General features: G+C 31.6%; 2 pseudogenes; one reads left to right on the top strand and one right to left on the bottom strand.

The window, feature by feature from the left end:
- LOC120162726 lies at positions 1–1920 on the top strand (annotated as a pseudogene).
- Positions 1921–2867: 947 nt separating this feature from the next.
- On the bottom strand, positions 2868–5082 carry LOC120162725 (annotated as a pseudogene).
- Between the last annotated feature and the right edge of the window lie 10811 nt (positions 5083–15893).

Below are 15893 nucleotides of genomic sequence, written 5' to 3'. Positions count from 1 at the left end.
ATGACTAGCTCCTTTGTTGGAGATAGCAACTCGCAAGAGCGGAGCTATTCTGTTCAAAGTACTGGTAATTTGCTTTACCATTAGAAGCTGCATTTTCATAGGGATTCTATTCTTGTTTCTTGTTCAGTTAAAGAACATGTTTTGTATTTATCTTATCTTCATTTGTCCCATTTGCAGGATTGAAACACAATGAAAATATGTCGCATGAAAAACTTTTGACCGGAAAGCAGCAGCTGGCTTCACGTGGAGTGGGATGTGTGGACCTTAATGAAGTTCAGCTTGATGATTTGTCTTGTCACTCAGATGATGCCATACTGGTTCGTCACTTGAGTTCCAATAATCAAGACTGGGGAAGAAAAGTTAAGTCAAAAGTTTTGTTAACAGTTCAAGGAATGGAGAGGACAGTGGCAGCACGATGGAAACTTAAAGAATGGAGAGGATGCGTTGATTCTTAAACCACAAAATGGTCATGTTCACGTTATGGGCGCTAAATGTGTAGTTGCTATACTGTCAGGTTGTGAGAAGACTGGAGAAGGGGACAATGTGTTATGTTCTGATAAAATCCAAATTACCGTTGAAGATGTACATCCCAATGGGTCTTCTCCTTCAGGGAAGTCGAGCTGCATTTCCGATGATGATTCTAATCCTGTGAGGATTATAGAATCTGGAATTCAACCTTATAATTCAATCTTGTTGATTCTGATCAGTTTTCAGGAACCCATGGGAGATCTAAAGTTGCAGAAACTCTATCAGGTGAGCAGGATCAAACATCTTCTGGTAGTAATGGAATAAAACACGAATGTTACGATAACATAGTCAAATCAGCTGAAGTGGATAATTTTATCCAAATAGCAGCTGAATCACTTATCTCTCTTAAGAACTCAGCTTGCTATCAGAAATCTTCAACCCAGACAGCATCCAATGAGCTAGAGAATGAGGACAAGGAGCAATCACAATGTTCCTATGATTCATTTGAGTTAATGACTTTGAAACAGGCAGAAAACAGTGCTGTTGATTTTTCTGTATCATCGAAGCCGTTTGAATGGAGCGATGGGCTGACAAAAGACTTTGGTACTAAGTTGAGAAGAGGAAGGAGACTGAAGGATTTTCAAAGGACATACTTCCGGGTCTGGCATCTCTTTCTAGACATGAAATTAGTGAAGATATAAACATTCTTGAGGGAGTTTTAAGATCAAGGGAGTACAAGAAAATGCGAGCTAAGATGGCTAATGGAGAGAGCTGGTGCAAACCGGTGAGAAGCAGACTGTCAAGACTCAATTATGTTGGAAGAAAAACTTTTAGATGATATTCAAGTGAATGTTCGAAACTTGTTCAGATTTTTAACATATATGTATTGTTTAATCCGATATCAGTGTAACTAGGAATCATCTTTAAGCCTATTCATTGATTTAGAGATATCAGCTAGCTTCAGATGCATTCCTTTCTTATTAGTCCATATTGAAGTGAGTTGTAAAATTATGACAGAAGCTCCAAGTGTGCTTTGTGTTTCAATGAACCCAAGATGGGATTTCAAAGTTCATGAAGTTGTTCAAAGCAGTTTCAGACTCACCAGTCAGTTCTTTAGTTGCATTTCTGATGGAAGTAAAAACAGAAGCAATCAAGAAGTTAGCCTTATGGCTCGGCATACAGTAAATGGATTCAGGAAATTGCTTACCCTCCTTGATGGATCGATGCGATCAGACCGTAAGAGGATCAGAAAAGGTCCACTGCTGGAATCCCATAATGCGGATCCAACCGAATAGATGGATAACCCCAGCTTTGCATCCCAAAGCTCTGTTTGCAAACCAAGTCATCCACATATTCTCAGACAATCAGTAACACAACAGCTCAATCCATAACAAAATGTGGTGGTTTTGGCAAATATGATCATGGGGTTGCTTGATTCTTCAACACTAACAAGCATGTTACATTGGATACTCTCTCCTCTTTTATCATTTTGTTTGAAGAAAATCTTTAGTTGAATTTGTTAAAGATCCAACGATCATCAAATTCTACATGGGAATCATTAAGGTCCTTTAAACCCTATAATTTATAGATGTCAAATTCTACATAGTTTGAAACGGGGTGAGATTGCAATTTTGGTAGAGAAAAATTCAAACTTTGAGCTAAATCTTGGGGTTTTGGTGTCTTTGTTTTGCTGTTGCTGCTGTTTTTCTGGTAAAATTAGGTTGTCTTGGTTCTTAATAATGGAAGTGAAAAAAGCTCTTCTCCAACACTCACATGGAAATTGATTTGTGAAAAAAAAATAGATTAGATCACTTCACTTCTTTATTCAGCACATAAACTCATTTATGGTGTTTATTTAATCCACGTAATAACGCCGTTAAAACTTAATAGTGGAGTGATCAAAAAAGACAAATGTATAAAGTTGAGTGAGTTAATTAAAAAAATTAAAAGTACAATAAGTAAAATAGGAGAAAATAAATTTTAGTTATTAAATTTATAATAGGTAAATTATAAATTTCATCACTGAACTTTACTCTCTCATATTTTGCACACTGAACTTTAAAAGTTTTTAATTTACTTACTAAACTTAATGCATTGGGTTTTTTTGTCATTGAACTTTACTCTCTTTTTATTTTGATCACTCCGTTGTTAAATAGTTACGGCGTTAAAAAAGACACCATTTTGAAAAATAAATTTGACCAAAACGACGTTGTTTTGCATCTATATAACATTTCATTTTAACGCCGTTAACTATTTAAATGCTGAGTGACAAAAAAAACTCAATATATTAAGTTCCGTGAGAAAATTGAAAAGATTTAAAGTATAATGAGTGAAATAGGATGAAGAGTAAAATTTAGTTACCAAATTTATAATTTACCCATTTATAATTTACCCTTCTTTTAATGGAAGGTAGGTTCATCTTCTTCTAATTCAACCCCTTCATCTGCAAGCCTCTTGTCTTTGTAAACATACCATTTAGAAAAAACCAAGTAAATTGCCAGATTGAATCAACTCAAAATCATCAAAAGCCAATAGAATTTCTAGAGTCTCCCTTGGTTCAGATTGTCTGGTAGCCATGGTTTCTTGTTCCCGGTAACCTTGTGAACTATAATGACCAACAAAGAACTAACGAAGAATCCTAATGAAAGGGTACTAAAAAACAAACCAGTACTAATCGTTTTCATCCCTTTAGGGCATTCCCTTAGGAAAAAGTCAAGCTGCCCTATATATGTGAAGGCCTCCCCTGCACCCACAAACAAAAACTGAGGCACCAGCCAGAAGACGCTTAATGGGATTTGAGACGTAGGGCTATCTGTGAGACCATGTGAGTTTGCCGTTCTCAGTCGTTTTATTTCTGTCAGTGCTGCAGCTATCATTGCAATAATGGATAAAACTAAACCAACAGCGATCCTTTGCAATGGGGTTAAACCCTGTGGGGTTTTCACAACTTTTCTTGAAACGGGAACGATAAGCCTGTCGTAAACTGGGACGGTTAAGAGAATGCTGGCCACGAAGAAAACTGTGAGCGATGCTGGTGGGATTTGGAATTTTCCGATGTGACAGTCCATGGTGGTGGCCTGAGACACTGAGAATGTCGTCATCTGGGCATAGACGGTCCAGAATATGATGGTGCTTGCCCAAATAGGTAGCATCCTTAGCACCAGTTTCACTTCTTCCACATCTGTTAACGTAGCTAAATTCCACTTATTTATTGGCTCAGGACGAGATGGATTCTTGATCGCCGCCCTGTCCAAGAATCTGCACACAGTTTAAAGCTGGTTAACAAAATAACCAGCAATCTGCACAAGTCCCTGCTGGCAATGTGGCATGTGGTCTCGTTTCTACCTTAACCACACATATATTTTATGGTCCAGACTAGAGGAAACCAAATCTCTGTTTGCTAACACAAGTTGTCTTTATTTCTAAAGGGAAAACTTTCGGTTGCAAATTGGCAATAAGAAAAGGAAAACCAAACAAGAACTCAGGACATGAAATGAAACTGATGTACCCAAAAGCAAGAGAGAACAAAGGCAAAAAACAGTGAGGTGTTACCGATTCAATAACTTTACTCTTTGGTTGCATGCATTTATCGAGGTCCACTGGAAAAAGATGCCATCTAAGAATTTGACTATATAACATACGCTATTGCCACAATCATGATAAACGCAATATAACAGAAAACACGATCGTAACCACAGTTTAAATCCGTGATGCCTTCTTACTTTTTTTTGCATGTATCGAATCATCCGTTATTTACTCGTGGAAAGCAGATTGGTTGTTAAATAAGAACACTGACCGAAACTCCTTGCTGTGGGGCAACTTGTGTTTCTTCTTCTTCTTATTGAATCCCTCAGCTACATCGCAATGTCGAAAAACAAGGATGAATCAGATGGAAATCCCGAACTCCTTTTTTTGCAGGCAGCTACAAACACTGCGGCGATTTGTGTCAATGGGCTCCCAACCAGTTTCTTGAAACGGTAAAGCCTTGTACCCGATAGAAACACCACCAACCATATCACAATAGCACATGCACACAATCCGTAGCCCCATTCACGCCCTAAGTTATCCTGTATGTATACCAAAATGGTGACTGAGCCAAGTGAACCTATTTTTATGAAGAAAAAGAACCAGTTGAAGAAGTTTGTCATTCGGGATCTCTCTTCTGGGTCCGAGTCATCGAACTGGTCAGAGCCGAACCCTGAGACGCTCGATTTGGGATCGCCGGTGCCAAGGGCAGTCAGGTAAAGGGCTAAGTAGAGAACATTGAGTTGTTTGCTGGTAGCTGGGGTGCATGTAGTGTTGCTGTCCCTGCTACATTTTGGAGGCCTTAGGCTTGGAATGACTGTCGAGATTGTCAAAATGGTGACGCCCTGCTTGACAACAGAATCAAAAAGAAAATTAAGTATATGTTATTTTCAATTAAGATGACAAAGGAGATGAATCTTGCAGTTGCTTGAACTGTGGCAAAGATTCCAATTGTGAGATACCTGTGAATTTATTGAACAAGAGGAAAATTGTTAGTAACTTGAGTGAGAGCAGCGCATGGGAGGTGGAGCATGGACCAAACCTGCCGAGGAACGTGTCGGCGACAAAACCACCGAGAAGACAGAGCATGAAAGATGTGCCAAGGAAGTTGGTCACGGTGGTGGCTGAGGTAGCACTGCCTAATGCATGGTGCCCGTTAAATAAGTCACCAAATTAACAGCGATACCTAACGTTGTTAGCCTCTCACATGCTTCAACACCTGTCATATACACAAATAAAATTTATTAATTAGTGAAAAATAGTTTACACAACATCATTTAAACACTTAAATATGATTTTGAGAAACTGTTTTCCAAAAAATATAATTGAAGAGAGGATAATAAAAGACCTAGAATCATGCCGGCGCTGGTTCAACCACCGGACTTGGAACGCTGGACAAGGCGACCCTTGTAGTCCCAGGCATCATGAAGTGTTTTCTCGTGTTTTTGGAAGGGACACTGCTTGATATAAGGTGAATAATATCAAGTGCAGTAGTAATACTGGTAGCACGATGAGAGAAAAAGGGATGGAGGACAGGGCCGGCCCTGGGCCGGGGCAGAAGGGGCGCCCGCCCAGGGCCCATAAAAATTTTATTTTTCAATGCATAAAGAAAGGTTTCACCAGTTAGATAGGGCCCCACAAATTTATTAATTTTTTTCTTAAATTAAATGCAATAAATGTCAATTATAATAATTTTTTTGGAAAGTCCAATAGACGTTAATTATTTTTTAATTTTTATTAACCATTTTTAAATTTAAAATAAAAACGTTAGTTATTGTACGAATAACCGTTCATTTCATTTTGGAAATTTATTATGATTGTTCATTTCTTTGCAGAATTCGATTTGATTATAAATTTTTTGAAATTTATTATAACTGTTCATTTTTTTTTCAATTTTTATTAATCATTTTTTAATTTTACCTTTTTAAATTTAAAAACAAAAACGTTAGTTAAAGATTTTTGAAACTTTTTTTGGATTTTTAATTGATTTTATAAGATTGAAGTCACTTGATGATAATAAATTAAGAGAATATTGTAATAATTTTAAGATTATTTTTTCTCATGATAATTTGTCGGATGTTGATAAAGTTGGATTTTTTTTTTCTAAAATAAAAGGGTTTTTCTAAGTTAAAGATTATTTTTTCTCATAAGTTAGAGATTATTTTTTTCTCATAATAAATTAAGAGAAGCTTATCTAAGCTGAAATTGTTGAAAATTACTTAAGGTTAACAATGTCACAAGAAATGTTTAATGGGCTAGCTATCTTATGTAATGGAAAAAATATGTTGGAAAATATTAATGTTAACACTATGATTTTGTATCAAAAAATACTCAAAGACAATGTTTTTCTATAAATTTTTGTGTGCTTTAATATTTTTTGACATTTTTGAGATGATAATTAATTACTATTTATTTATTTTAATAAAAAATTAATATCAATTTTATACTATATATTTTTTTTATAATTTTTAAAATTATGAGTCCATTTCTTTTATTTCACCCCAAGCAAAAAAATAGTCAGAATCAACCCTGATGGAGGATGTATATATACTGAGGAGTCAAGAAGATTAATTAGGTTATTTAAAAGGAAAATTCTACGATGCTCGACGAGCACCGTTAAGTTCTACTAATAATGAGCATTATTGATTTAATTTATAATTTTTTTAAATTTTAAAGGACTCAACGTATAATTATAAATTAATTAAAAATCTAAAAGTAAATTATTTAAAATAAAATATCAATTACACGTATACAGACGTTTATTAAGACAATGCAAAATCATGATAATAAAAAATTATTTTTTATTTGTTATTTATTTTATTCATTTCATAGTCCAAGTTCATTTTTCTACAAGGACACCTATGGCTAGGAATTGACTTGGCAATTTTTAATTGTAGGACAAAGAATATTATTCATAAAATTAATACTTACTCCTCAAGCGAAACAGAGCATTTGGATCATGGATACACGTAAATTTTTATGTTGGAGTAAACTTTTACGATTGTAAGAATAATTAATTTATAAAATTTCAAGGACGATAATATATATTTGTTTAAAAAAAATTCCTCCACAATAAGAATAATAAGGACACTAACTCAAACCAAAGTAGATATCGTCAATGCTACAAAAACAGCATAAAGACCATAATCTTATCACCATTCCATATAATTTGACATTTTCGGATTCCGGTTCAAATCAGATTTAATCATCAATTTTATCTTTTAAATCAAATTATAAAACACTTGCTGTTTTAGATCAAAAAAAGTTTCGGGTCAGTTAAAATTCATCACAGGTCTAATTGTCATGTATAACACATGAAGATATGATATGATACGGCATGTTTTTTAATTAAAGGATAACTGATTTTTAATTAATTAGAAGGAAAACTACTTAAGATACCACTTAAATTTATCCGTTAACTCGTTTATATCACTGAACTTTTAATTTTGTCAACTATAACATTGAACTTTAGTTTTACATTTAATTATGTCACTTCGTTGTTAAGTCACTAACGAGATGAAGGCTAATGGTTGTTGGCGTGATATGCCACACCAAAACGATGTCGTTTTGGTGCATCTATTCTGGTGCCTTAAACAACGTCGTTTTAGAAACTAAACTTTAGAGGTGTATCGATTTTGTTATTGAACTTTTAAACAATTTTTTTAACACTACATTTTTCGAGCGCCACCAACAACTAATCATCGCTCGTCATCACGGAAAAATTGGTATCAAAATGTTCACATTTAACTCGTCATTCTTCTCATATGATTAGTTTTCTATGAAATCCACTCAAAAACGATAAATTTAAACACAAAAAGCTACCATATTTTAAATGTTTAAAGACTTTATTAGATTTATGAGATTTGGGGTGTTTGTTCAAAAACATGAACAGTGAAAAGACATTATTTCAAGAAGACGAATATCATCCCTCAAAATAACCTCATCTGGCGGTTATTGAAAGAGATCAGAGTATTAATACATTAAACATTTACATGGATTTCTGTCGATTTTGAGTGAGTTTTAAGGAAACTCAATCCTAGGAGAATAAATAGGAGTGAAATACGAATATTTTGGAACTGACCTTGTCGTGACATATGACCAGTAAAAGACGATGCTTGGTTGTCGGTGGCGACCAGAAAGTGTAGTGGTAAAAAAGAAATATATTTAAAATTTCAGTGGCAAAATCTATATACCCCAAAAATTTAGCGTCTAAAACGACGTCATTTTAGGCATCAAAACAATCGCACCAAAACAATGTCATTTTGGTGTGTCATGCCACATCAGCAATCGTTAGTCATGACATCGTCTCGTTAGTTACCAATTTGTTACTTTTGTATTTAAGTAAGAAAAATGAAAACTTATACAAACATTAATGACTATTAGTGTAATTGACCTTAAGATGATTTCATATTTTGGTATATCAAAATCATCAAATCAATTATTCAGCACTCTCAATTTTTTTATATAACAAACCTTTTTAAAAACATTTTTCCCAATTTCTTGGAAAATGCTCCCCTTACTCCAATATCTTTCTCTTTTTTTTTTTGTTAAAGGACATGTTTTAAAAATACAAGATCCTAAGCCAATTCTCAAGAGTAATAAGAAAATCTCATAACTCCAAAGTGATCGAAATGCCTAAAATTGACCATTATGACCTAATATGTATTTTTATTTTATTTTTAAAGTATGATTGTTTGTTGATTTTGATCTATGAAGCATGAATGAATTGGAATGTTTTTGATGTCTCGAGTATGTTAATGTATGATCCTTAGATATAGAAATAATGAGTTGAATTGATGTCCCAATTATGTATGATCAATCTCAATTAATTATACCAGTTAAAAGATCAAACTCTTGAGGGAAAGACCGATCCCTTAACTATTGAATGAAAATATGATCTCTGCTATAAGAATCGATCCCTCGAGAAAATGATCAATCAATAGGGTTTAGATTTGAGGAAACTTATTTCAAATTGCCTTTTTTAAGTTCCCAAAGTCTGTTTTTAGCCTTTTTACTCTCAAATGAACAAGATTTTACAAAATAATCCTCATATGTTGAAACTTAAACTGAGGACTAATTGAGCTGAAATTTCTACAATAAGTTCTTTTGTAACTTTAATTTCACATATGAACTGGAAATTTAGGAAATTCACGTCATAATATAAATTAATTAATACTTTATGATTTATTTCTACAATTACTTGTTTGTGTAATCATGTTCTGTTTTAAAATCCGGTTGAGCTGTAATTTCGTGTGATGCCTTATGCATGATTTATTGAGGTATGATAGGTTAAGTTTTAATTTTGGGCACGAACCAACTCATCTCAGTGGTTAAAGAAATCATTATTGTTCTTAAAAATTATGGGTTCGAGAATCAACGACTGCAAGAGTGATCGAACGTTCATTATCAAATGGTTAAGTCTATTTAGAACAAATATTACTTTATAATCACCTTAACTTAATAAAAAATATAATTTTGGCATGATTACATATGATGTATGTAAAAAGATGAAAATACTCTTATTTTATACATATTTTCAGTTATTTAATATTATATTTTTAAAAATATTTATATTTCATTCTAAATAATTTTCGTTCAACCAACCAAATTTATAATAGGGTAAACTATGCAAATGATCATTAAAGTTTGAGTAAGATTCATGTTTTCAATAAACTTTCAAAAGTTATAAATTGGTCACTAATGTTACCATTAAATGCTTACCTGACCCGTTGACCGGTCTCTAATAATTACGCTTGCGTATCTTCTTTTTCACAGCTCACTCTTCACTCTCTTTCTTCTTCTCCTTAACTGCATTCATCTTTGTCTCAGTTTAAGATCCAAAAACACATCCTAATTTTTGTCTAGTTTAACAATAAATTAAAGAGGCAAGTTAAAAGAAGAAACAAGCTTGGGTTCGATGGAAAATTAGCAAATCAATTAGACCTTTCCCTTATAAGCATAGTCTCCAAATCCGTTGGGGCTTCATTCTTCAGAATGACATATTTGGGTGGAAAATACTTGGCATCCATTTCCGAAACCTTTCAACAGAGTAGTAAATTGTCAAATGAAATTCAAAGCGATATACCATTTACCTCAAAGAGAGAACAATGGATGAAGAATGATATTATTACCAACTGAAATAGGAAGTCATGAGATACTCCTAGCAAGAGAAAGGCTTTCTGCACAACGTGGAGGAAGAGACTCGACTGAATGGCTTTCAGTAAACTATTTAAGGTCTCTTGCTGCTCCAATCCTTCTGTTTTGTATCTTAAGCATGTGTTTGAGTGACAACATTTGATCTTGTATGCGGGGTGACAACTGATTTCGTGTCGCGAATTCTGAGTCGGCTCTAACTATATCCCTCTGTAGCATAAAGCAAAGGTTCCTTGTCAAAAATAAATACTTATGAAAAGCATGTCATGCTCTAATCAGCTCCTACAAAAGACTAAGCATTTGTGCTTGATTCATGATGTCATTCTTTAAGCTAGTTTCTTTACCTTGAATTTATCATACAAACTTGCCTTGAAATATTGAACATTTCTACAGCAAATGGTGGGGGTTCCTTCTAGTTTTGTTTATTATGACGCTTACTTTCTTATGGTCTCTTTAGAACATATTTTATATATTTAGTTCTCCTGGTCCTGGGAGGTTAATGATTAGTTCTACAGCTTGAAAGTTGTAAGGCCATCTTACAAAATTGTGGGTCAGGGTTGTCCAGTGAACTACCTGGTTAGTCATGTTCCCGATGAGGTAAGTTGTTAATCCCAAATTAAAGAACATGTAAAAGATATAAAACAACATCTCTCTTGGATTCTCAGCACGCAATTCCCCATAACAGGTGTTAGAGAGTTCTTCACTTCCCTAGATTTGGAGATTATGTTTATATGGGAAAGGGCTAAGCTTGTTTCTTCTCTTACCTGTCCTCTTTAATTTATGGGTAAAATAGTCAAAAACAAGGATATGTTTTTGGATCTTAAACTAAAACGGAAGATGAATGCGGTCAAGGAGAAGGAGAAAGAGAGTAGAGAGTAAGCTGTGAAGAAGAAGATTCCAAAACATAGTTTTAGGGACCGGTCAACGGGTTAAGTAAACGGTTAACGGACCATTTAAGTATTTTTCGATGAAACAAGAATTAGATTCGCGTTCGGAGTGTCGAAAAGAAGTAAACTATAAATATTAGAATCCAATGGTCATTGTAGACGACGGCCGAAAGTGACTAACAACAACAATGATGAGTGATTGTCCACGATGAAAGAATTTGGTCAAATTCAGAGGTTAAAATGATGTTTTATCTAAAGTTTAAAGTTAAAAATGATGTTTTATCTAAAATTTAGAGGTCAAATTGAAAATTAACTTTTCTATTAATAAATATAATCATCAAACTAACGTGAGTTAATAATTAAGTGATCAAAATGTAATATTCGATATCATAAATGATAAAAATTTAATAAATCGAAAATATAAGTGACCGAAATGTAATTTTTTCAAAATTGATAGTTAAGAGTGAACAAAACTAAAATAAAATTGACCAGTCTGGTGGTTAACCCTAGATTAAAATAAAATCTTTCTAAAGCAAAGGCAAACCATCGTAGGGGTGGCCTAGTTGGCAAAGCAAGGGCTCTTGGGATTATGAGCTGGTCTCATGTCCTAGGTTCGAACTTCGCTGGTTGGGAATCATGGAAAAAAGCGGGGGGACAGAGTGGTGGGTTCTTTGAGCCCTCCGGAGGTTGACTTGTAGGGTTGGGTTCTTTAGCTTAGCCTTGGGAGGTCATACGTTATAAAAAAAGCACAAAGCTGGGGAGTTGAATATAAGATTTTAAATTAGACGAGACATATCGTGAGTTATTTGAGTTTGATTCGGTCAAAATACTGTCAACACTCAAATTGAATGAACTCGACTCAAATTTTTAATAAGCGAAATTGAGCTACTTTATACAAGACTAAAAAAGCTCCAGAACAACTCGAAAAAATAATATATTAAAATTTTAATTTTTAAATGAAATTATTAATAATATTAACATTTAAAAGTTATTTTTTAATATAATATAAGATTTTCATGTACTGAAGATTTAAGTATGAACTCAAGTTCGAACCTAAATCGAACTCGAGTTTGAACTTCAATCGAGCTAAGTTTAAGAATGTTTCGATTTCAAAGCCGAGTTTGAAAATTTTAAGCTCGCAAACTTTGGAGTAGAATTTCAATTTTTTATTTCAAATTCGATTCAAACTTCACAATTTTAAGCTCTTAAGCTTTTAAGTTGAGTCGAACTCATTTTTAAACTTTTTGAATCTTATCCAACTCAATAATACTATAACTCGAATAAACACGTTTACAATCCTAGTTGAATCATGAGTGGAGACTGAGAACGATGCCACTTGAAGCTCGTCATTTTAGCTTTTTCCCATTGGAGCGCTGCTTTTTGAACTATGTTGTCTGCTTGGATTTTGATGTAAATGGGTAGGGGTGTTCATTCGATTAAAATGGTGACCGATCGAACTGAATTAATCATAACCGAATTAATCAAAAAAAATTCTTTAACCGTTAACCGAATCGAATTTTTTTCGAACATATTAACCGAACCGAATAAATTTCGGTTAATTTCGAATTAACCGAATTTTTTTAAAAAAATTTCTAATTTATATAAAAATTAAATATTTTTTAATTCAAAAAAAGTTTATAATTAATTTAAATAATATATAATTATAAAATAAAAATTTTAGATAAATTTTTTAATTAATTAATATTGATTTAAGTTTAAAAATTATTAGATCTTAAATTATTAATTGGGTTTTAAATGGTTTGGGCTTAGCCCATATGTTATATATAATATATTTAATATTTTTTAATTAAAAAACAGTTTACAATTAATTTAAATAATATATATTTATAAAATAAAAAATTTATATAATTTTTTAATTAATTAATATTGATTTAAGTTTAAAAGTTATTGAATCTTAAATTATTAATTGGGTTTTAAATGATTTGGGTTGAGCCCATATGTTATATATAATATATTTAATATTTAAAATTTAATTTCGGTTAATTTGGTTAATTAACCGAATTCAAACCGAATTAATCGTTAACCGAATTTTAAAAATTTTATTAACCATTAACCGACCGAACTAATTCGGTAACCGAACCGAATTAATTCGATTCGGTCAATTAACCAAATTAGTTCGATTATTTGAACACCCCTATAAATGAGAATGTTTGGGAACTTGATATGGATGTATCTATCTCACCTTCTTCTCTTTTATTCTTCTTATTTCTCTAAATATTTTTCCAAGTAAAATATTATTAAATGATTGTTTTTTGGATGTATAACTAAAATTATAAAAATGAAAGGGTGGGGGTTGAGATCATGCATCGTAATGTTGAATGGATTGTAAAAGGGGATGGCAGAGGTTGACTAATTGTTTTCCGAAGTATGCGTTGATTGCTGTAAAAGTATTAATGAGTGAAAACTTAACCCATCCTTAAGGTCCAATTATTATTGCAAAATCTGCAAGTCGGCACCTAACACAGGAACCCACTGTATCCAACTCATTATATTCATCACCACCAAACCATATAATTAAGCAAACATGAAAGAAATTTTATTATTTTTGTATTCTTTTAAAGATAATTAATTTATTATTTAAGTTTTTTTTTAGTTTTTAATATCTCTACTTTTATGATACATTTTTAATCGTTTTACCGATATTTTTGTTTATGTTTTTGAAGGTTGGATTTGACATTCGTCTCGACTGATCAAGATATAATTTATTTATATTCATGTTGATCTTTCCTGCTTTGGACTGTCGAATTGGATTTGATATACGATTTACCTTCATGAATAGTTTCTCACATTGTATTGCGATTTTGTTAGTGATCTTTCGGTAGTTTGATCTCCTTTTATGGTTCGAATTTATTAGTTGGGGTTTTAACATGTTCCTTGCATAATCCTAATATGATATCAAATGACTAGTTTCTTGTGTCAATGATTATAAAAAAATATCCTAATTATATTTAGTTTACGATTATGATTATGATTTTTTATTATAAATTTAAATATTTCTTATTTTTAATAAAACTAATTGCTTCTATAAAAAAAACATAATTAGTTAATAAATATTAGCATTGATGTTATTTTCAATGTTGAAGGAGTAGGTTTGTTATATTAATTTCTTTTTTTTTTAAAAAAAGAGCATTGATATGATATGATTTGGGCCAGACAAGTGGTACGTCAATTATAACTTCATAGGTACGACAAAGACTTACTTACCTTACTTTGACACGGTACTTGCTCTCCCCAATTTATTTTCAACGAACCCTAGGTTTCTTCGATATTAATTCTGCTCCCAATGTAAGAACTTTTTTCAATTGAATGCCTATTATTATTTTTATATATTTTAAGGTAAACTACACATTTAATACTTCAACTATTACTTGTGTTTTGACTTTGTACTTAAAATTTATTTTTTTAAAATTATACATAATGTTTAGTTTAGGTTTTATTTTTATACATTGCAGCTAAAACTTAAGAAGAGTTGGTACGTAGCATTTTTATGGGTAAATTATATTATTTACCACTCAACTATCTTCTCACTCCTATTTTGATCTCTAAAGTTTAAAAATTTTGAATTTAACTACTCAACTTTCAAATTACTCATGTTTTAATCACTCTAATTTATTTTATTAATAATTTTTATGACATGAATTTTTTTATTATTTATTAATATATAATTAAAATAAAAAATTTAAAAGTTAGAGTGTCTGAATTACGAGTAATTTGAAAGTTAAGTAATTAAATTAAAAAAAATAAACTTCAGTGACCAAAATAGGAGTTAGAAGATAGTTGAATGATGAATAATGCAATTTACCCATAGAAAAGTGTCATGTACATATGTCACGTTAAATTTTTAATGGCGAGGTACCAAAATAAACGTTAGGTGTGGTTTTGAAAAAATAAAAAATTAGGCACTAAAACAAGACAAATGTAATAGTTTAGATACAAAACATGTAGTTTACTCTATATTTTATTAGGTAAAATTTTTACAACAACCCCAAACATGTAATTTACCCCGAACATTACAACAAAGACGAGTTAATTTATTTTAAGTTAATCAGTTGAAAAGTTATATTTTATTATTCAAACATGATTTGATTTTTTTAGTCGAATCGAGTTTATTAAATTCAAGATGAGTCGAGTTAAGTTGTTCGAGTTTCTATTTAAATTTAATTATAATTATTTAAAATATTATGATCAATATTGATTATAATTTAAATGACTTCCTCTAATCATGTAAGATAATTTCTTCACATTCTTTTTCATATGTATAAGTAATATTTGTAATGTTATTTAAAAAATTAAATACTATCTAAAATTATAAAATATATTTATAATGTTAATTTTAAAGACGAGATTCTTTAGAACAAGATATTGATGAGGGTATAAAAGAGTTGAGGAATTGATTAGAAGAAAGAGTTAAAAAAATCCAATTGAATGATTAAATTAAGTAAAATGTAAAGTTAAGGGATTAAATTAAAAAATAATAAATTTATTGTTAAAAATAGTTATCAAGCTACTTACGTATTCTATAGTATTATTGGAGTATGTGGTTCAAATTTAATAAAAAAAATTAAGATGAATAACGAATTGAAGAAATGAAAAAATCATATAAAATTAAGAGTACAAATTGAAAAGAAAAACCGAAGCTACATTAATATTCTATGATAGTTTAGGTTATGTGGTTCAAATTTAATAAAAATACACATAAAATAATCAGAATACAAGAAATAAAGAAATTAAAGATTAAATCACCAAACAATGAAAAATATAACTCGAGTGAAAGAGTCCCCATTTCCTTATATATAGAGCAGTTTGGAGATGGGTTTTTATTATGTTTAGAAGGCAAAA

The sequence above is a fragment of the Hibiscus syriacus genome, unplaced genomic scaffold (genome assembly GCF_006381635.1).
Source record: "Hibiscus syriacus cultivar Baekdansim isolate YM2019G1 unplaced genomic scaffold, ASM638163v2 tig00111403_pilon, whole genome shotgun sequence".
Taxonomy (NCBI): domain Eukaryota; kingdom Viridiplantae; phylum Streptophyta; class Magnoliopsida; order Malvales; family Malvaceae; genus Hibiscus; species Hibiscus syriacus.
This window is presented reverse-complemented; position numbering and strand designations above follow the sequence as displayed.